The sequence below is a fragment of the Lichenostomus cassidix genome, chromosome 5 (assembly GCF_008360975.1).
Source record: "Lichenostomus cassidix isolate B80296 chromosome 5, HeHo_3.0, whole genome shotgun sequence".
NCBI classification, from domain to species: domain Eukaryota; kingdom Metazoa; phylum Chordata; class Aves; order Passeriformes; family Meliphagidae; genus Lichenostomus; species Lichenostomus cassidix.
The window spans coordinates 28,424,795-28,449,368 of record NC_139486.1 but is presented as its reverse complement, the minus strand read 5'-3'; the positions used below and the strand labels follow the sequence as shown (position 1 = coordinate 28,449,368).

Sequence of the window (24,574 nt, the reverse complement as noted above, 5' to 3'; positions counted from 1 at the left end):
GACCTATTCTAATCCACCTCCCAGTGTAACAACAGCAAGAAATCCCTAAGCACTCAGTTACTTCCAAGATACTTCCATTATTTTGTTTAGTATTACAAAAACACTAATGCAATATTTCAAAAATAAACTGTCTGGTCTTTCATGTGTCAAGAAACTGTGCAACCACCTTCATGTACAAAGCTGTCCTGTCACGTTTTCTTTCAGCACACAGCCCACAGACGTGCGACACCATCCTAATGGCAACGAGCGTTAAGTGGAAGCTCAGCAGTTCTAGAAGAAGCAGCAATTATGTTTATCACAGCTCAGGACTTGTTTCCCGCTTTTGAAACCCTGTTTCCTGTTTGTGCACACAAAGCACTAATCTTTTCCCACCACCTGCACAGCAGTTCTGCTCCTCCTCAACAGGATTCCCACAGCCTGCAAGTGCCCTACCAGCATCCCGACATTGATCATGCAGCAGGTCTAAATGGAGTCAACTTCTGTCTTATCTTCCATTTGGAATTTTTTAGGAATGGTGAATATGGTAACCTATACAAGTTTATTTTAAAAGAAAGAGATATCTAATCCAAATGCCAAGGATAAAAAATGACAGATGAAAAAGATGTCAACACAGAAAGCCTGGGCAATCTAACCTAGAAGTCACACAGACTAATTCATCCAAAACACCAATAACTGCAGAAAACCTCCCCCACATAGCAAACTACTCCCTCCTCCAACATGTATTCAGATGGAATTTTATTTTTGGTCACTGCAAGGTTCTTTGTTCTAGTTTCCTGCCTAGATTTCCCCTTTTCCTGTGCCAAGGCAAGCAGTTAAAGTCAGGATGATCAGAAATAAACATTAGAAGCAGATGTTACCACACACTTTGTTACATACTGGTAAACAGGGCAATTGTGTGTTTTTCTAACGCTATACAGTCAACTCCTACTGGAATTAATTGTACGTAACTATAAAGCAAGAGGAAAACTAAAACAAAAAAACAAAAAAATCCCCAAAGCATTAATATTGTGATTAACTCTCACTTTTGTGGATTTACTTCGTAAGCCCTAATCATTTTCCTTTAATTATTAGCTGTTGCAGAAAAATTATTTTAATACAGCTTTAATTTTGTGCAATGAAAAGACAAGTTAAAATTTCTTACAGCAGCTTCTATGTATGCTCACATGGCAGTTTATTTTAATCATTGGTTGCAATGCTTGTTGCACTAATTAAACAACAAAACTCAAAACCAGAAAAGACAACCCATGTTACTGAAAAGTTGGACTCTTCAGAATTTCTGAAATATCATGCACTGGATTTTAACTATGACTCCCACTAACAAATGCATAATTTTCCTCAGTTTAGCTCCACTCCCTTGTACCTCCTAATAGAATACAGGGCACTGCAGTGTCTATGCACAGCTGCAAAACATGTAAATTCAGGCTTCCAACTGGAAGTTTTGCACCTTATGGGCTTAATCCCTCTGCTGCATCTGCAAAATTTTAAAATGTTTGAACTTTCCTGCTGCCCACCCGAATGAAAACATATCCTCCAATGGGTATTGCCTCTGCGTCTTCTGTTGGGCGTGTTAGTGTAATTCCTCCCCAATGACACATGGTAGAAATTTTCAGTTTAATGCATGTTTGGCATATTACATTTTCCTGGAACAGTTATGAGAACAGGAAAGAATTTTCCCTGTCTGCTATACTTTGTTTCAGAAGGAACCTTCTGGTGGAAGAGGAAATTGTTTCTTTTCAGTTCCTGAATGGTCTGCATTTGAAATGATTGGACTGGAAAAAAATACAAGCAGAAAACAATGCACTCTATAACCTCACAGTGAATAAGGAGGTAGGTTCATTTTCTGCTTGGTACTTTTTCTAATAGATTTCTGCCTCCAGGTGTATTTTGCCTCTATTTAAGCCATTAAGTATTCAAATTTATTATTTTCTGTTGTAAAAGAAAAAGAAAAATTAAGACTAGAAGACTGAAGTGTATCTTGCATTGCATGTGGGGGTGCAGCTGGAGATGGGGCGGGGGGAGGAGTTGCAACAACAAGGACAACAACAATATGGCATTAAATAGTTCTGAGAATAAAATATTTCCCAGGAGACAGAGAGGGACAGCTAGGGACCAAGTGGGTCAGTAACCCACTCATTTAAGTGGGGAGCACACCTTCTTTTTCTGCCCATAACAGGTGGTTTGGCTACATGTTTTACACCAGCACAAGTACTCCCTTGCCTGCAAAATGAATTAAATAAGCTCAGTGATCAGCTTGCAAACTAATCCTCCTAACGCCCTTAAAAAAAAAAATCATTTTCAAATGGATGAGTGAGCTGATGAGACCTGCTGCAAAGCTGGACAGATGCTACTGCTGATGCAAAGAAAGGACTGAAATACATGGCTTCAGGCAAGACTACCTTTTTGGCAGTGACATTTAAATTAACATCAGAGGACCATGAAACCACACCATTAAGCCTCTAGGGACAAAAACCTCAGTTTCAGTTCTTTAATTTACGCGTTCTTTATGTTTCTCTCTACAGAAGGATGAAGTGTTAATTACTATTCTAACCAGCCCCACTCGAACTCACTCAATGTCTCACCTACCTGAAAGAGAAGAAAGAGATAACGACTATTTGCTACCTTATTTATTCTCAGAGCGGAGTGAATCTCATCCATACTGCATCATTAAAAATCTTGCTTGAAAACATAAAATGTAACTGTTCAAGAAAGCTTTTGCAATAGCCCAGAAGGAAAACTCTGTTTTGCAGCATATTCCCCAGCATCCCTAGTGATGCACTAGGAATATGTAATTTTAAGAGTAGGCTTGAGTCTGATTTGTAACAGTAGGTGGAATATTAGCCTTTTAGAACTGCAGAAAAAAAAGTAATAAATTCTAACTTATTGTGCATGCTCAATATTGCACTTCGCCTGATTTGTAGGGAAATCAGATTATTAAAGATGACTGCAAGCATTTGCAGATTGTCTTCAACAGCTTTAAGTTACTCTGATACGATAGAATGCAATTTAGGAATATTGCAGAATAAGTAGATAAAGACAATTTAAAAAAAAATTGAATATGAGAGAAAGAATAAAGACTGGATGATTGCTAAAAAAATAGGAAGATAAAATAATAATGCTTTAATAGCCAAGAGCTACATTTGCACTTACACTTGAGATATTTGAGGATTTTTACAGAACAGTATATTCAGTTAGGTTTTCACACAATTAAATAAATAATAAAAAAAACCTCACAGAATCCCTCTGGTTCCTTTGAAGCACAATGCAAGAAAAGAAGTTACCATGGAAACAAGAAGCACAAAACTGTGATAAAAACTAGAAAAAAATACTACTGCTTCTCAGCAGTGAACAAAAAATACTAACAAGGCTAGCAGTAACGTATTAATGCTGTCAGTCTTTCAAATATTTACCTACACGAGTACACGTTACACATTATTCAAATGAATCTTCCCACTAATCTTGATTTGACTCAGTTTGAACCTCCTCCAAAAAAAACCAATCTCCCTCCCCACCCAAAAAAACAACCTACAAAAAACCCCAAACGCCCCAGTGTGCAAACTACTTCTCCAAGGTGGAAATAATACCAAAACAAATTCAAAATACGCAGGACTACAGGACTGTTAATTACTATGTAGCTGCTAAACACTGTGTTGGAAACAGATGTTCATAATACATCTGTTTCTATTTATAGCATTTCTTTTCTACCATCATTTATGCATTTCAGTGAATCACAGAAAGGTTGCAGCTAGGGGGGCTCCGGAGATCATCTGATCCAAGTGCCTGCTCAAGCAGGATCAGCTACAGCACACCACCCATTTGAGTGCTGCCTTTTTTACAAACAAAATCAGACCTCATTAGTTTCAGAATCAGCTACTTGGTTAAATAAGGGTGAATACATAAAAAAAAAATCCCATCATTGGTACAAGAACTAATCTTACTGTGAAGTGCAATTGCAATTTAAATATATTATGTGGGGGGTGGTAAAGGAATAAAAAAAACAAAATCTGGGTGGAAAAAGAAAGGCATAAGTTCATTTTGATGAAAATAATTTATATTTTTTTAAAAGTCAGGTAAGAAACTCCCAGTAATGGAACTTTCAGCTTGCTGGAATTATTTTTCCATAGCATAAAAATGCACCTGTCACTTCTAAAAGGAATTTATTATAAACTGATTAACTGTACACCAATATATTATTAAAAATAAAATACAAACATAACTACTTTAGTTTTGCTTTTTCTTTTCTAGTCTTCTGGGCAAATGGATACTATGGACAAATCTTTAACCCACATATCCAGAAGAGGCATTTACATTTCAGTATTTCTGTATCACATTCCAAACTTGCAATATTTTCTTCTGAATGTATTCAATCAAAGTAATTTTGAATGTCTGCATTCCCTTGCTGTATTTCTGAATCAGCTGTCTCACTTTGTTTAGCTTTTATTCTGTTTGTCACTTTTACATCCATTTATATGCTGCCTCTGCTTCTTCAGTTTCTTATTCTTAGTCATTTTCCAATCTTCTGTTCTTGAGTTTAATTCTTGTGGTAGTTGTCTTCCTTTTTTTACTCCTGGACCAAATGAAATATTTTCACCATGTAATTTGTTTTGCTTTACCATCCTGGCCTTTTATTCCCAGTCATGAACACTCACTAATTTGCTTATATCATGAGCACCTGTATATTTCTTCCAATTTTCTTTTATGTTTTTTAAGAACTTAGAGTAAAAACCACAAAATTAACACCTTAACTTGCATTAAATATCTGCTTTACCTGAATTTTTGCTGAAGTGTTCTTTCATGACATCTGTGATAGCTAATTTATGCCTAAACAGCTGTCTAAAATAAACTCATATCTTTGTGTCTCCTCTTCCCATCTACACCACAATCATTCATCTGTATTTTGCTTAAAATTTACATTGAGAATTCAGTGTGGCTGATTTTATCACAACTGTCTTTGGGATATCCTGCTCTAGGACTAGAACAACATGAACAAGCAGTATAAAATATTTTCATAAAACAGATCAAGAAATCGTACTCTTTGCTTCAGAGCCTCTTGTTATTGATTTGTGTACAACAAATCCCCAAACATCAGCATTTCCCCAGTCAGATTAAATCGTGAGGGATGTTTGAATGGATAAGCACTGCTAAAGGCATAATCCAAAACAGAACTCTTCTAATGAATTCAGTGGACTCTGCATTAAACAGTGTGTCTAACTACAGACTGTTAATCGCTACACTTAATAACAAAACCAGATATAAACCCCACAACCACTGTCCTAAGAGATTCAATTTAAATTAAATGGTTCTTAATTTAATGCACAACAATTTTTTTTCTGTGTACTTGTGTTGAAAGTGTTTGTGTGATACCTTTATATCATATATTCTCCCTGTGAAGCAACCTATGTAAATGTTGCAGCTTCTTTTATAAGCAAATCAATGGGTGAGTCAGGATTACTGCAAAATAAAACCAGCTCATATGCCAGGATACCATTCCTCCTCAGAGTTAACTGTATACTTTCCTCAATTTTTGTTTAATAATATCTACCCATGGTAAGCATCTTGTCTAAGAGGTTCAATAAAAGTGTCTGTCAGTAAAGAAAAAAACAGACCAAGTCTAAAATTGGAGAAGCATTACAGAATCCAAACTTACTAGAGATGCCCTCACTTGAACAGACACATATATAGGCGTATAAAATCATAATAGCTTTCTTTCTTTTGTCAAATTAAATAAAGAGGTCTGCCAAGGCCTGCCACTTTTGGTAGAAGGAAATAACATTCACAACCACTATTTAAATATGGTAGCAATAGGATCAGGTGAAAAGATTAAATCATCTGAAGAATAGACATTTTAAAGCTGAGCATAAATGAAACATTCATTAATAGTTGTGGATGAAATTTATAAAACAGAGACAAAAAACTAGTGCACTCTTCCTTTCATCCTATACTTTGTCATCAATAAAGAATATTTATCCATAGGAAGTTCTGATCATGATTCTAGGTCCAGATTCTTCATCTGGAATTGATTTCATCTGGAAAATGTCTTCACTAAATAAAAAGTTACTAGAGTATCTGAAGTTAAATTCTAAAGTATAATACACAAATGCATTATTTTGCATGCATATATATATATATTGGTTTAATTCGAACAAGCACAATAAAAAAACCCTCAAAATCCTAGTATCTCTACGTTATAGTGAAGACTTGCCAAAGAAAGTTATTACTACCCAGATAAAGCTGCCATGTAAGAATTTGAAATCAAAACACATGAAGACTGTACTGGAAACAGAAATAGAAAACCACAACCAGCCTGATGCAATGCCAAGCAAAGCAATAAATCAGACTTAGGTCAAACCACACTCCAGAGAGTTTTAATTTATACTATAAACAGAAAAAGTTTAACAGGTTTTAGCCTATGCCAACTGCTTTGTTCTATCAAGAGGGCTACAATCACAGATATGTAAGCATTTATATTGTTTCAAAAAATATGAATCATTATATTAATTGACTACATATAAAAGCCACTCCAGGTTTGTTTTTTATAAATTAAAACAATATATTCTAGTTGAAGTTCTTCTAGAAGCTGGAGAAAGACAGAATTTCCAACAATTGTTATTAAGAATATTATCAAAGCTGTAGAAAAATAAATCCTTTCCCAGGCAGTAGTTACAAAGGAAAATATGATTCCATGTTACTTTATCTTTCTAAATAATTTGCAGCCTCGCTATTTTCAATATAGAAAAATATATTTAATTTCATAATCAAAAACTAATTGATTCTGGTTTTTTAACAAGATTATTCAGGAAAAAAGAAACAAACTTGGAGGAAAAAAAAATCTACTAAAGGCATTTCTCTGGGGTCTTTATGGTTTTAAGATTTTTTTTTCATAAATTTTATATTTCTAAAAACATAATGACAACTGTGGTATCTAAAAGGAAATCATTATCAAATATACAGATATTTTAGAGAAAATCCCTCTTTAAGTATTCTCTTTGATGAGACTGTGCTCCCAAATAATCATTGCAGCCTGCAGCCAGAAGACACAAAAGCAGTGAGTGTTAAGATAAGTCTATGCTGAATAGCAGAGTTTAAACTCTCTCAGCACTGCTCTGCTACAAAGTAGGAAACACAGTGTTAAGAAAACAGAATAAAATATACAATTAACCTGTAGTGGATATCCCCAACAATATAGCCATTTAAATTCAAATCAATATTTCAATCACACAGCAATATAAGCAAACTTTTAATATTATGACTCTGAGTAACATCCATAAGTTTATTTTAGTGGTTTCCACTACAATTTGTTTCTCTCACTGAATCTTGTTTATAGGAACACATCATCATCTATTGGAAATAATAGTTTCTCACTCAGAAACATTTTATTACAAACCACAGAGGAATGTTGTCTTTCCTAAGGCAAAGAAAAAACAAACATACATGAGCAGCACATGTTCTTCAAATTAAAAATCTTGCATGAGACTTCTGTCCTCGCTACAATTAAAGTTCTATGCTTAATTTCAAGATGACATCTCAAAGTAATTTTTTTTTTTAAATTACAGTAGTAGCTTACCATAAACACCAGCCCTATCATCCCATTGGGATTTTCTTTTACTAGTTCCTGACAAACAAAACACTTAAAGCCATTGTTTCACCAGGACTTTGCACAGAGGTAGGGACCTTAGTCATAAAAATATATAGCAAAAATTGCTCTTAGAGTGGCAGTTGATAGTTTTGTAGATTTCCTTCCATACAACTAACCATAGGAAATGAGAACTAAGAGATACTGGGGCAGTTCACTGCATTAGTATCTTAAATACAAACAGAGAAGATGAGTAGTTAGCGAAGGCAGCATCTCAGAGCGGCAAATAATCATTTGGGGAGGACAGTAATTAATTTATGACTTGTCAATAATGCCAAGTTTTCATTCGCAACACTACTTTGCAATAGGAAAATGAACATAAATGATATAAAATAAGGAGAACCTGAACACAGAAACGTAAGGAATTCCTTGATATTCAATTTTTGTAGAAATTCTTTATCATCCCTTTCTCTATAAAAACACCTGTAGTATGCTGAGGCATCCTGTTGTAGAACGCAAGTATTCCTAAATGTACTACACAGGCAACGAATAAGTTTCTGGCAATAGGAAAAAATGTTTTTAAAGTTCAAAAAGGTATCTTCATAACTGTGTCACTAATGATGAGAATGAAACCTGGATTTACAACACAAATATCCTATGTTTGTATGCCTTTCCTTCTCAAGAGCTGATAGAGAAAATCACAGACCTGACTTTTCTTTAAAAAGAATGGGGTTACATGGAATTTGATTAGCTGAGTATAAGATCTGCATAACCTACTCAAGTGGACAGGGGAAAACATGAAGAAATTAGGGCAAGCAGGTAGACAATGACATTTGGTACCTTTAGCCATGAGGGTTCCTGGAGTAACAGTTATGAAACACAGACATGCTGGCCACAAACTGCTGCAAAGTAGCCATGATATTTGTTCAGAACTAGGCGCTACTGTATTTTAGCTCACATCCTTGCAGAACTGAGGTAGAAAGAGAATCTATATTTTTCTAACAAATTGTAAATATATATAAACAAACCACACCTGCAAAATATTAACTGGCAAATATGTAAATAACAGAGAAAATTAGGCAAAAGAAAATTGTGCAAAAGATTATCCTAGAGCTTGAGTTTCTCCTGAATTTCTTTCAGGATGGTGTTAGATACGTAAGTATAGATCAGTACAGTAGTCTAAAAGCCTGCCTTGCAAGCTGGCAGAAATTGGTCCCCTGACTGAAACATATTTCCCTGCCTTGAACAGGAAGAAAAACAGTACAACATGTTACCCAGCCATTTATTGGTTGGACTCATGAACATAATCATGTGTTCACAAGACAATGAAGATTAAAAGAAACCCAGATCAACAGTTAGGTTTCAGGATAAAACAGATTATATAACTTAATTATTTTTCATCTAATTTCCCATTCAGTATTATTATTACACAACACACTGGAAATGGCAGTAAGCTATATAGCTTTCTACACTAAAAAACGAATCCTAGCAGGAGAGGGCATTTATGGAAGAGAATGTTTTCTTAGAATAATAATGCTTTAACTTACAAAACGCATCTACCAAAGCACACAGACTCATGGGGTGGTATGTCCCTTCCTGTTCAACTATTACAGGTTTAAGATAGAATAAAATAGTGTGATACTGAGTATAAAGATTAATTTAGGAAAGATTCTAAACTTCCAAACAGTTCCCTGCACTCTACCCCTCAAGAACAGGTAAGAGGGGATATTTTAAAAATATCATTGGAATTTAACAGATAAAAAGAAAATGAGACTATGTAACACTAGCCAAGATACACATACCTGGCATTTTACAGGATAGTTTGTATGGTTCACATACGGAGAATCATAGTATTCAAAACAAAGCAAGGGTTAGGTATGAGAAACCATTTCAATTTTGAACAGAGCATCATTTAATATTTCCATAGAACTGAAGAATAATGTGACAGATTTCTTCTTCAGTCTTGACAAATCTCTTTTGCCCTGACCACAAGCTAGTGATTTACACTTTAGAAGCCATAATGCCACCAAAATGAACCCTTTTTTTTTTAAATGGAAAGTCCAGTTTACCAAGACAGAAATTATTGAATGTCCCATAGCAACTCCTGTTAGTAGGGATATATAAATAGTATAGATTTAAATTACATCTATACTATTATTGGTATAGGAGGGCTTGTGTTTTAGAAGATTATATGCTCTAATGGTTCTTCAGCTTCAGAATCTGATGAATGACTTGTCAAGTCATTGGGAAAAATGAAACACATGGATTTTACTGCGAGAAATAAGCTTAATGTTGCCAAGATAGTTATCTCTCCAGTAAAGATGAGGTCTGGAATTCAGTATTGAGATTATGGTTACCATCCCAGTTTGATATGTACCAGAAAATTCAGAAGTTGTCACATGTAGTGTAGTGAGTGAAGTTCCTCTTAAAGGACAAGCAGACTGAAGACATTCTGCATTATTTCAGCTGTTTTTTAAAGTGTTAGGAATACAGAAGACACACCGATGCCAGCATACCCACTATTTGTTCTGACAAAGGACTCGCTCCAGATCATTTTCAACAAAAGAGCAGTGGAAAAATTGAAAGTAGTGTCTCATTCTTTTTGTCTTTAAAAAACCAGCAATAACAATAGCATATGTAGTGCTATCAGTTCTCAAGTCTGGGTGTACATGAAAATACATTCAGCTTCCTTGAATGGACATTTCTGAAAGGCATAAATTACAGAAATTACTCTAAGTAAAATTTTTCTTTTTCTCAAAAGTGCTTTAGCAAGTTTCCAAAATCCAATGAAAATCAAAAATGTTACTTGAGGCATAAACCTTGAAAAGGATTCTATGTAGCAGTGAGCAAGAGAAATAAATTATTATTTAAGACCCTCTGGATCCCAGGTGAGAGCTTAATGTCTGTTGGGACAATTTTAATAAACAATAACAACAGGATTTTCATGTGGACAAAAACCCCAAAGAAACCAAAATTAGATTTTTAAGTGTGCAAATTAATGTTGCAAGGACCTCTGAAAATGTGACAACACAATTCTAAGAAGCAAATGCTCAAAGGAACTTTAGTAAACTGGCTCCGCTCCTGATAGTCCAAAGGTGCCAATCAAGAAACGAAACACTCCAAAGACAAACAGATGGTAGAAAAACCAGGTCAGATTGGCTATGGAAAAGTTGTTTTGACCAAAATAACCATAAGGCAATAAACTAGAATACTTTCACTGTAAAAGAAAAGATTCATGATGCATAACTTCAATTCACAAACATTTCCCTGCAGTTCCTCAGTTTGCGATGGGCTCTGGTGAACATTATTACTTGGACTACTCTAAAACAAACAGGTAGAACATGTATGGACATCAGAACATCAGAAAGTTTTCATGCTAAGTACCAACTTTCAGGCTAACTACCAACCTCTTGAAAATTCAGTGTACCACATAATCTACAGCAACTTTCAAGGCTGCTAACAACAGTAATAACCAAACCAAAACAGAAATATTCATGAGATCTGGAAAAAATAAAGTTCCCAAACCTATCATGGACTTGTTCAGCATCATATCTGACATGTTCCTCCAAAAAAAAAAAAAAGATGCCCACAAATTTTCTATTAGCCATGGGAACAGCTACATAAATTAAGGAGAGAACTTTTTTCTAGCATATGTACCACCCATAAGTCTGATAACAGAACAAGGACATATTCAACTGCATATATACACTTGAACTATTCCCTCTTCATAACTGATAAACAGAGGTAAAACAACCTCTATTAGACAAAATTTGTAAATATGAAGTTCATAGCCTCAACTATGACAGTTCTTAGTCATCAAGATCAGCTGGCAAGGACAGACCAACATTCTCTATTAGTTAGTTGGTTGTTCCCAGTTAAAAGAAGCAAAATGACAAAGAATCATGGAAAGGTTTGGGTTGGATGGGAATTTAAAGATCATCTAGTTCCAAAGCCCCTGTCAGGGGCAAGGACATGTTGCACAATGCCCCATCCAACCAGGCCTCGAACACTTAACACAAACATGGATGTGGCAACCATCACTTGTCCGGGCAACTTGTGCCAGTGCCTCACCACCCCCACAGTAAAGAATTTCTTACTAATATCAAATACAAACGTGCTCTTTCTCAGTTTGAAAACTTTCCCCCATGTCCTGCACTTTGTAAAAAGTCCCTCTCCAGCTTTCTTGTAGTCTCGTTTAGGTACTGAAAGGGCACAATAGGGTCACTCCTGAGCCTTCTCCAGGCTGAACAACCCCAACTCCCCTCAGCCTTTACTCCCAGGAGAAGTGCTCCTGCCCATAGATCATCTTTCTGACCCTTCTCTGGACTTTCTTCAAGCAATTTATGTCCTACTTGTACTGAGGACCCCAGCCAGGAAGGAGAAGATTTTTCAAATTGGCTACTGGATAAAATCCTTGTAATGTCCTGACAGTTGAGCCATGCCATAAATCGTTCCGGGGTAGCTGACGATGGAACAGAACACTCTGTCACAGCAAAGACCACAAGTTCCAGTGGCAGAGCCACACAGTTCAGTGCCCAAGGACACACTGGGGCATGTTCAAATTTGCACCCCACCCCCCCCCTTTTTTTTTTTATAACTGGAAAGGCTATTATCTCAACAGTTCACATTTTATGTTGAAATCCTTAGTGTCATCTTTGTTCACATCCTCTTCTTCAGAGGTTCACAAATTCAGGTTGTGTCTTTATGAAAAGATACATGCAGCATCAGCTTATACTTCTGTGGTCTTGACTATTTTAATTCTTTTCTTGGGAATTTTCACTAGGGATCTCTACTAGTATTCCAAAAGAAAAATGGCAATTCCTTATATTTCAGAACCCCCAATACACTAAGAATTTTTGTTTTCTTTAAGTCTTTAAATAGGCATTCAATTCCATAATAAATTATCCACAAGATCTCCATAATGGATTCCTTCCCTTCCCCCCACCACTGCCACTGTATCTTAGTTCTTAGGATCATAAGTTTCCTTTCCCACTTTTGGAATGCCATCTGGTGTGAAACTTAAGACTTCTGAAAGCCATGATATGAAAACAATTTAAATAATCCTATTCATTAATGAATTTGAAGGCATAGAGAAGCTTTTCCTTTTTCCAAAAAGGCTTTTAAACTTTCACAATCATGTTCCTTTTTATTTATTACCTTTCTTTCCTTTCTTACGATTACTATATTTCTCCTACTCTATTGGTAGTTATTTCTATTAACATCTAAAAGCTGAACACATCCTTTGGATACAATAAATGAAAAAAACATTTTTTGTTGACTTGAAAAAAGTAGTGATCATCTGCTGTATCTGGAAAAATACTAGAAGATGCAATGAATTTTTAAAGAAAATTGTGGAGCAGCACAAAAGGAAAAATTACTAAAAATCAAATATTTCCGTTTAGCAGCAAAATAACAAAAATCAAGACTAAAATGTCTTCCTAAATGAAAATTGTAGATACCTCATCCCCTCCCAGAAAGCAATTATAATTTTCCTGATTCATACAACTATGACCACTAGGGTATCTCTATATGAAACACTCAGGGTTTCCTCTAATACATTGACATGCTGCCCCTACCACTGCAGTAACACCTTTTGCTACACCACTTCAAGTCACAAATTTGGATTAATCACTACTCATTTTGAGAACCAGAACCTTGGTTTGGAAGAGAAACCACCATGCTATATGCTTTAAAAGCATGGGAAGAGATGGTCTGCTTCTTCTGTAGAACACTAACAATACCCAGAAGTCAAATATTTGTAGATAAGAAAAAGCATTAAAGGATTTTTGCACACAGATACCACAGAGAATTACACATACACAGACAGAACAAGATCCAAACAAACCTACAAACCAACACTTGGATGAAGGACTAAAAATATCAGTATTAGCAGCTACTTTGAGAAGAAGTAGCAATGCTAGCATTAAAATAAGTGCATTTGTAGGCCTATTTATCCAAAGCTTATGCACCAAAAAAAAAAACAAAACCACAAACAAACAAAAAAACAAACAAACAAAAAAACCCCAAACATAGAGCCACAGCTATTGAACATGACTCACAATTCACTCAGTTCTACATCCAAGACAGTGGTTTCATAGTAGTTCACCAGCACAGCCTATATGGCAGTAATATGGCAGTAAACAAGTACCAACTTTGTAAATACCTAAGAACTCATTTGAACTGACAGGAAATAACAGAGAAAAAAATTCAAGGCACATAATCAAGTGTTTGTCTACACAGACTGCACAGGATTTACAGGTTTTATTAAAACTGGCAAGTTTTTGAATTTCTCTATATTGTCTTTCATTTAATGTTTAGAATTTTCTTTCCAAGAATTTGTGATGCCCCTACATCCACAGACATTCACAGACATGATTCCTGGTTAGACATCTGTTTCTGTATTTTCTAAAGTACTAGAAACATCAGAATTTAGTTATATTAATTAAAAAAATATTTCAGTATTCAATACTTTTGGCTTAATCAATGCTCTTTGTGCTTCAGTTGAACAATATAGACAAAGGGAAAGGTCTGGAGTTATAAAAGCAATTTTTCCTGCTTATTTGGCAGCTGTTAGACTGCCTTTAGAGTACTGAGTCCAGGTTTGGGCCTTTCAGTACAACAAAAATGTTGACAAGCTAAGGGAGGTTCATTGCGGGGTCACCCCGTCAGTTAAGGTTATGGAATACCTGCCCTTTCAAGGGGAAGTTGAGGCAACTTTGTCTCTTTCATCAAGACTGGAGAAGAGGCAGCTTCAAAAGGACCCAAAAGGAGGTCCTTAATACTTATAAAGTCATAAAGAAGATTGACTTATGCTCTTTCAAGTGATGTAGAGGGGGAGGACATAATTGAAACAAGAGGTTCTAATAAGACTTAACAAAAATCCTTTTCCTCAGGAGGACTGTTTTGCACTGGAACATGTTGCAGGGAAGCTGCACAGTAAGATAAAGCCATCAGCAATCTTGTTTGCTTGCACAGCTAACCCTGCCTGAAGAAAGAATTTGGACTAGAGATCTTCTGATACCACTCCCATACAGAATTACTCTATAAATCGGGTCCAGAGTTTCCCCTAACCTATTGCATTTAATTTTGTTCTCACATGGATTTAGCTTCTGTTGTGCCATTATACCCACTTTTTCTAAAGGAAATTGAATGTACTGCAGTAGTATTTCTTGCCATATTCTGATAGAACCTCTCCCTCATCTACAGGGCAAAGATTTTTCTCGTAGCATCCGTACAAATATGATTTGTGAAAGTGAAACTGATTATTACTAGGAACCCAGGCTATCAATCTTTCTTTTTTTAGCTGTGCAAATATAATGTTGAAAGTCATCCAGGAATAATTTTTAATGGTTTGACATCTTCTGGTTTTTAGATTACTCCTGTGAAGAAGGACATATATATCAATACAAAGGCATTTAATCAGATGACAAATATAAAACTCAGGGTAGAAAAGTGCAAAGTAAAGCATTGAATCAAAGTTATTTTTAAGGCAACTACAGTTTATAAATAAATTGTAACTTTTCTGATAACCAACCTGGTTATCAGTGTCAATGAATTATTTTCTTAATGTGGAAATACAGTATAAAGAAATACTGGCATGGGAGGTAGTAGAAAATGAATATTCTAAACTGTATGCTATTGCCCAAATAAAGGTTTTATTTTGGCGAATTCATCACATATACACAATACCCCCAAAAATAAAAAAGCTTAATACTTAGAAGAGCCCAGAGACAATTTACAAAAGATACAGCTACAATAACGTAATAAAAAGGTATAAAAAACATTTGGACTATAAGCCAAACAAGTTTTCTAATTAGCATTAGAATTAATATTAGAATTAGTAAATAAATCATATGCTTTAATAAAATGAGAAAAAAAAATCTGTAACAATTATATGGAAACATTAAAATAACAATTTTCTTGCTGGATTTATAAAAAATATTTTGAAAGGTTATTATATTAGCCATACCGGATACTATAAAAAGAATATTTACCCTTATGCACAAAAGAAATCTTTGATTTTATAGGCTTTATGATATAACATAGAAACATTTCTGTAATTTCCTTCAGTATTGAGATTAAAAAGTTAAACTTTTTAATGGAAATTTACTTTGGTATTATTCACAACTATATTTTCTAGATTGTCTCAGGGACATTTTATAGAATAATTACCAGGAAATATAAGATCATAAAAAGAAATACAATGCTTATTAGAATGATTCTAGGAAGCACTGCAGGATTACTGTGTAAAACCTGTGAGGGAATTTTGTTAGATTTGAACAGAACCTGCACTGTGGTGGTAACAAGGTAAGAATCATGTAAGATATACTAAAACATGAACCATTTCTGACTACAGACTTTTATAGTACATAGTAGTAACACACAGATCACAGACTAGAAGGCAAAGCTGCTCCACAATGTAGATATATGAAGAATATCTCATACAGTTCTGGATATATAAGTTCTAAATTATTTTCTAAAATTTGAAGATTCAATGATGTAATGGTAATTACTGTCTCCTTTGTAAACAGCTCCTAAAAATGCCCTCTCCAAAAGCTTATTTAGAGACAGAACTGCTACAGAATTAGAAGAAATGCACTTACATAGAAGAACTAATGAATTAAAGAGGGAAAAACTAAACTATCCATTCGCACAATGGAGAGAGATCATGTACAGTGTTACAGGGATATGTAGTCAAAAATCTGGAAAATGGGAGCAGACATCAATGCTGAAGATTCCATCATTTTGCTGATGGTTGTTAGGTAATAACGATACGTGTCTTAGTGGAGAACCACAGAAGGGTCTCAGAATGAAATGACTGCGTAAAAGAATAGCAAATGACATTCCATGTACACAAATGTGATGTACAAAGGAGAAAAAACAATTTTAATTTCACAGAGAAAAAAATGGACTCTGAACTGTCCATTATTTCACCCATTCAAGTACAAAATTTTGGACGATGATATTTAAAAAAGCTGACTCAGCGTTAACAGTCAAAGGGAAAATCAAATGTTAGGAATTTCTGAAAAAAACGAATATAAACCAGAAAAGTGTGAGGAGGCATGTGATGACAAACGTGTGTTTGTATGTTTCAGCTGTGTTCAACTGTTGTCCCTCTCTTTGTCTCCAAATGAAGCATTACAACTGGGAAAGATTGAAAAGACAGTTAAAGCTAGAGGCTGGCTTCTAATGCAAGAACTAGTGTAAGCTTACACTCCTCAAAATCTGGAAACTACTCTAACTAAATGTCAAATATCCACAAAATCATGGAGTCAGAGGAAACTGACTGGTTCATCCTCTCTTTAATAGAAGAACTGTAAGTTTCATGGAGAAAGATTGAAAAATACATTAATGGGGGTGGTGGCTCTTTTGCAAGTGCTCATTAGTAAGCAGAGTTTTTGCCACCTTTGTATACATTTTACTTTACAACAAATGGACTTGTAATGGGTATATTTCTGAAGATGAAAGTCTTCAGAAACTCATGCTAATGCTGAGGACTCTAACCAGAGATTTCAGCAGAACACAATCTGCTTATGTATTCACCTTTACTGCCACATATACAATAAAGACATTCAAGTTCAATACATCGTATTGTCCTTCCTGAACACTGAGGTTTTTTCTTTAGGAAAGAGGCTATCATTATACAGCCTGAGTAAGCCATTATTGAAATACAATTTGGATTTTACACATTGTCAGGCTTCCTGTTAAAAACATAACTCAACACATGAAGTGTAATTTAAGGGATAATTATTCCAAACATCAGATTTCATTAATCAGAAAAAGGTCATTGCAAAATTGATCAGGACAGACATTATGTCTTCTAAGTCATTACACAAGAAGATAGAATTGAGGAATCAAGATACATCTCTGTAGCAGATGACAGAGAATGTAAAGTATGAATACAGAGAACCCAAGTCCTATTTCACTTACACAGGTCAGGCAGATTTTTTCTTTTCATTTGGCTAACAAGAATTTTTTAAGCTACCCTGAATCTGAAGGGAATTCTACCTATGTGAGTGTATTGCAAACTATAAGTTAGTTTAATATATAAACAAAAACAAAAAAGGATACAATTGACAGTGAAACAATGAAAGTTTTAAAAAGTCGATGTTATGTTATAGCAGACAGGCAAACACAACTACACTTGCCCAAATATGACTACACAAAATATAATATGCTGTAACTGCTTGAAGTTAACAAAAAGCAAATGTGTAAAAAGGGTTTTAAATATATTAAATAGCCAGCTTAATGACTACAAAGTTAAACACATGAATGTAAAAGCAATGGTCTGGAAAAGAGTCACAGTAAATATATGCTCATATGAAATCCATAAATGACAGTAATTTATACATACTTAGAATTAGTTTTTGATAATATTTATATCAAGTACACTGCCTTTGAAAGAAAATCTGAATGTCATAACAAAAAAGTCTGCACAAAATTGTGTAAATGTACTGCTTATAACATTTACAATATGCTGTTCTATTTACAGCTACTAATTAACCAAAGTACCCAAAAAGAAAGAAAAAAATTAAAATCAATTGAACACTTTAAAAAAAATTTCCATTTTAAAGCTGGCAAAGTTTTATAAAATTTTGCATCCATTCTTACTGGAATTCCTAGTTAAAACAAATCTTTGAGATAATATGCAATACTTCTCAAGAAGTTAGTAGAGCTATATTTTCTGTAGCTAATAGTTTATTAACCCTTTGTTATCAGATTTTGTCATTACAAAATACCTCTATCCAGTGTTACATAATGATAAAAACATTACTCTGGTTTATATTAGCAACTGTTTACATTTGTCATCAGGCAGTTTATTTTAGATTTAAATTATTTGCTGAAAACAATAAACCTTATGCTGCCAACTACTTCAAAAGCATTTTCCTGTAGTTAACATTCTTATCTACAGATTAATTTTTGCCTTCTCACACACACCCTCCTATGTTTCTTTAGGTCATACTGGTTCATTCTTGATGGTTCTGATGCAGTGATTAATTTAGCTACAATAAAGAATCTATAAACTCCATAATCTAAACATTTTCACCTCTTAATTCCTACAAAACAAGCATTAGGACGTGATTTTTATACAATAAATACAACTTAATTCTATATAACTGTTTTAGTTTTTTATTATGCAGCATTGGATGGGGTGATTAAGTAAATAATAAAGATTATTAACTATTCTCTTATTTCACAAACGCTTACTGTAAAAATCTCAGTTCAGTAATATTTGGGTGAAACATACTCTAAACCTGTTTGCATTTCCAAATTTGTAGTGATCAGAAATAGAAATTAAGCTAACTTCAAAAATGGCAATCACTTAAAATGCCATAATTAAAAGTAATTATATAATGTTTTATTTAATGAAATAATAATAAACTACTAGGAGAATTTATCAATACAAAATGCTTATAATTTTTATTCATTACAGCATTTCACAATTATGGAACTGTTCTAGATCAACTAATCTTTATTTTCCATTTTAAATTTTAATGTCTGCTTGAACTATATGCACAGTGAGACTTCCCTGTGGAGTAATATGTCCACAAAGCAAGTATGATTTCTGTGTTCTGGATATTTAGCAAGTGATATAATAAGTAGAATTTTTGCTGGCTCTTTTTTCTGTCTATCCTGAAGTCATAGCTAGCTGAGAAACCAGCCTAGTCTGATGACCCTGAAGAGACATGCTCAATAAATTTCCACAAATTAAGCCTTATTGAAAGCCTTATTACAGAAAAATTGTTCAGAGCAGAATTAGTTTTTTTTAAAAGTAACCTGTTTAATTAATCCATAATTTGTGTATGAGCCTAAACTTGGCTTTCTTTTTTTTTTCTACTGATTGAGCCTGTAAAGTCATAATTGGTTTTCAGGAATGACAGGTAGAAAGCCAGCTTCAAAAAACAGAGCATCTATTGAAACCTGATAAAGTAATTTCACAATGCCACCTGTCAGCATAGTGCTCCCATAGTACTTCAAATATTTTGAAGTGGGATGAACAAAGGCATTAGAAAGGAAGAAGAGCTCTTTCAGTTAAACTACAATGATTGTCAGTTAAACACATATGATTAGCATCCTACACTGCATCGTACCAGATAGACTGTTGGAAAAATTCTTAAGCTACTAAGGTACTATCCAAAAGTACTATTCTAAAAGCAGAATGTTTCTACTGAGGTATTTCCATGTGTACCTTCCTCTAATTTCAAGAAAAGTGCTAATTGGTATCAACTAGCAGCAAGTTCACAGAGCAGACAGACACACTTTAATTCATAATAAAAACATCTGTCCTCTAATGTGCAGGCCTCTATCTTCTAAAAGATAAGATTTTCACCATACAGAGCTTTCAACAGGCTTTGAAAGAAAAAGAAAGGTAACTAGAAAAAGGATCTCTCTGTAAGTACCACAGAGGTAAATTTTAAATCTCAGAATGATTAGAGTTCTGAGTTATAGGGTTTATTTTTAAAAAATTTTTAAATAGACATAAGCTAAAGTTACTTGATCTCACATTTAGAATAGAGGGCCCTAGTCTTTCATTGCAATCTACTATAATGTGATACACACAGGACAGTTTATTTTTAAATGCAACCTACAATTTAGTCCAATACATATACATATTCATTAAGTCTGATCAATCTAATCAAAGATGTCCTTGAAAGTATTCTCAAGGAAGACATTAAATCAGCATAAAATAACTATTATAAGCCACACATCAGAAGGAAAAAGAGGTTACTATATATTGAAACACTTCAACAACATAAAAGTTCAAAGCGTCTATATTTCTAGAAACATATTCTATATATCATGACCTTGCAAACTAAATTGTAATGTATGAAAATACAAAACAGAAACTATATGTACATACCTGACATTCAGATAAAAATGTGTTTCTACACTAAACCTGAAGTATTTTACTTACAATGGTAGAAAATACCTTTATTATTAATATGACTAATACAGTAAACAAACTAAAAACAAAACATTCAAATGTGAGAATTTTCATCTGTTATAGAAAAGAAGATTAAGTATGTGATGGTATGTGCTGAACAGCTATTTTCATAATTTAATTACATGGCAGTTACTATTGCACAAAATTCAAAGCCCATAAAGCACAGCTTTCAGAAGAGCACCATACTTCTTGCACATAATCAGCAACACCTTAGAAAAGTAATATAATACATCATGTACTTTCTGTGCACTTAAACATCCTATTATACAAGAACAATATAACATTTAATTTACATACATAGAGTAATCGTTATCATTAAATCTACACAATTAGAGTAACAGGAAAAAAGTCTGCAAATGGAAAAAAAAAAGTATTTTTTAACCAATAATTTCATCCTATAAGTTTTACTGGTGAATTTAAGAAGTTTATTCTAGCTCAATGTTGATTTTATTAATAGCTGCTGATATTCATATCAAGATTCTTTCCTCTTCCCTCTTACTTTTCTCACAACTGAACATCATGGCAGCAGATACTAATGGAAACATGTTGACCTATACTCTAGAAGAAAAAGAGATGGAACAAAGTGTTTAAAGCAATAAGAGAAAAGTAACAGTGTTTAAAGCAAAAGTGAACACATATACATAATGACAGGAACTATTCAGATATTTCAATCTCCTTTTGTTCTTATGTTTTGTAGATTACTCTTTAAAAATCAGGAGAGGGAAAATGGTATTAACTCACAATCCGTAAGGTACAGCATATGTCCAGCTATAATATTTGGCATTTATAACTCAACAATCAAGACAGATTCTATGAACAGGACTGGAAAGGAATATAAAAGCTCAAATGTTTTTAAGAAGAGCTTTCTTCATGCAAGGGATCAGACATCATTTGGGGAAATTATGGTGATTAAAAAAAGATATGAGTTCAATATGGTAAAATTCCTTCTAGGAAAAGGAGTTCAAGTACAGAAAACTGATGAGCAGGGACAACATTTTGCATTTGACAAGATACAGAATTTGAAAGTAATTAAATTCAAGTGGTGTGATCAGAGAAAGTTTTAGACAAATGACTTTGAAAGTGGCTTTTTGAAGAAATGAAAGTTAAGGACCTAGATAAGACTTTGGTAACCTGTAAAGAAGAACAAGCATTTGAAGATTTTTATAAACAAAGAGCAAAGTTTAGATGCATGCAATCTGAAATTTCATAGATTCGCTATCCAATTAGACATACAAATTATAGTCTTGAAAAGAAAGGGTAGGTGGTCCACAGTAATCAAAAATGAGTAAGAAGGAAGGGTCTGTGAAGAGAACTGAGATCAGTTTTCAAATTACTTATTCAAATTCTGAGTATCTATAGGTTAACCACAGTCAAGACAAGATGTTCTAGGAATCACAGACAGGAACACTAGTCATGTGCATCATTGCAAGTAACAAAAAATACACTCCTGACCAAATCTGTGTGTAAGATCATGTATATTAATCAAGAATATTAGGAAGCAAATCTCTGGCACACAGACTAAAGTGAGATGATGGCAGGCAACCTACCAAATAATGAGATATATGAAGACAAAGTCACAAATGGACGACAGTTTCTTGTAGTTGATCATGACTACAGAACCATACTCAGTAATTGAAATGAGTGAAAAAATTGCGTACAAATGTAGTTCAGGAAGAACAGATAAAGGGAGCAAATAGTAGAGTCATACAATTTTAACAAGAGGAAATCACTAACTAATAGAACAAAAGCTGGAATGAATGAGTTTCAAAGAAAAGGAAGATATAACTAACTCAATATTGGTATATACCATATACCAACTGGGTATATGGGATTGCTTTGTACAAAATGCATTAAAAATGCAGAAAAAAATACAGGCTTATGCTTGCAAAACACAAAATAATCTATTTCTGGGGATTACAGATAGGAGAAAAAAAATGCACTGATATCTTCCATCTGACATTGCATTTATGATTTGGCAGAGAGTTCAATAGAAGGGTATAAAGCTGGCCACAGCTCTTCATGCTCTTCCTAATTAATGAATCATCTACAAATGCTAACTGCCTAAAAAAAGAACCAAAAAAACAGGAGTATAAAACAGTTCCCTAATTAAAAGATAGTATTTTGGTTTTATATATGTAGTTTCTAAATCTATGATGAAAATCTAACCTTAATAATTTTTCCCACTTTGGTAGTTTTACAGAATGAGATTGCTATTATACCTGAAAATATGAGTTTTGCTACTGTCACTCCTGACCTTAAGTCAATACCTATAAAAATAAAATGAAAAGAGTCTTTCAAGCTCTTTAACATTATAGAGTAAGAAAAAAGAAAACTACTTTCCTTTGAGCTACAAACAGTGTTTGAAAACCAATCATAAATTAAAGGTAGCAACCTCAAGCAAAAGAAAACAGAATCAAAATTTTAAAATCTTATTATATAATTGTAGTAAATATCCAATTGCCTTTTTCATTCCTTTTCTTGTTTGATTGCTCCTGGGGTTTTTTATTTTGTTTCTTGGTTTTGGTTTTTTTGCAGAGGCATTGATTTTTCACCCTACTAAAGTGCTGCTTATATTGTCAGAAACATTCATTAGAGTGGAAGCAGCTGAGACTTATTTTTGTTTGCTAAATCTCATGTTAGCCAGTGAAATGTAATGTTTAAAAATATCAGGCCTTATTAAAAAGGAAAAATAATTTTATTAACAAACCCATAAGCCTTCATATAATGCAATATGGCAAAATATATAGTACTAAACTATCACGCTATCAGATGTGCACTGCTAACACTCATGAAAGCCTATTTAGTCTGCTAAATGTATTTTAATGTGGTTACTGATATGAACAAAAGTGGCATAAAAAATGAAGAAATTAGACTGTAAACTGTGAAAAACAGAATAGGATGATGTAATATTAGAAGTAATTTCTCACAAGAATCCTGTGCTGAATTAGAGCAACTTTCCAGCGATATGCCATTTCCTTCCTGTGCCACTCCATACTCCCTGAAAATATATAAAACGGAATGGGTTTTACAGTACATGGAGTCACGTTATTGTCAGTTACTCTCTAGGCTTAATGATTCCTTAAGGACATACCACAAAGAAAAAAAAAAATCTTATTCCACAAATGAATTTAGTTTTTGTACTGCAAACAAACCTGACGCTGGTAAGATTCGGTCAACGATGCACTGGAACAACTGTCTGCAACTCACCCTGCACTGAAATACCTTTCAGAAACACCACACTTTTAAGAAACACACTAAAACCAGCTTTTATTTTATTTTTAAGATTCAATGAGTCTCCAAATGCTCCAACACTTGATTTTAGAGCAACCAAGCTTACATGTATTAAAATTTTGGCCTAGTTTAAAACAATTGGATGTCATTGACTTCAGAAACCTATTTTTCTAGTCAAACACTAGGAAAACACTAGAACTGCATTTCACAGACAGTGTTTCAGAAAGCAACCTGCAAACAACTCCAGAGTAAGGAGTAGGTTCTCCTCACTCTTACCCAAAGAGTAAAAAATTGCAAATGTATCCACAGAAAACCTAAGAATAGCTGGCAGAAAATGAAATTTGAAAAATATATCTAAGGTCCAAATTCAACATTTTAGTATTTTTGTGCACAAATTTGGACTACAGAGACTTTAAGTATCAGTACCTTTACAGGATGGGAATTACAGCTGCCTGATGCACTCTCCTTCCCAGCAGTATCAGCCAAAGCTCACATTTCCAGTCTGTGATATCTGGTAAAAAATTGAATGGAATGCCATGTCACTGCTCTGCAGATTTCTGAAACTGAAGTATCTGCTTTTTTTGCCTATGTAATGACTATAAGACTTCATATGCTGTCTCTTCTTTAACAAGCATATCCAATTTGAACTAGTTCTCTCATTCTAAAAGAGCTAAGGTTTTTAGGAATGTATGGACTAATATGCTTTGCAGCTCATTTTGAAAACTAGTGAATAGCAGAAAAACTCTAATGCTGTGTCCAGTTGTTAGAAAAAAAATGCCACCTTTGCTTTTAATATTCATGCTAGAGACGATTGGACATTTTTAATG

The 24,574-nt window shown here is 34.0% G+C and overlaps 1 protein-coding gene and 1 long non-coding RNA gene across 4 annotated transcripts in view; one reads left to right on the top strand and one right to left on the bottom strand.

Annotated features, from left to right (window-relative positions):
- The window catches only part of NOVA1 (NOVA alternative splicing regulator 1), a 149,020-nt gene that overhangs the window by 66,886 nt on the left and 57,560 nt on the right, over window positions 1-24,574 (bottom strand). The window lies entirely within an intron of this gene.
- LOC146436231 (uncharacterized) lies at window positions 257-4,221 on the top strand. Of its 2 annotated transcripts, XR_014852587.1 has the most exons (3): window positions 257-514; window positions 1,698-1,827; window positions 2,520-4,221. It is a non-coding gene; the product is annotated as an uncharacterized LOC146436231 (long non-coding RNA). The 2 variants fall into 2 exon arrangements; XR_014852586.1 differs by lacking the exon at window positions 257-514 and having other exon boundaries at window positions 1,611-1,827.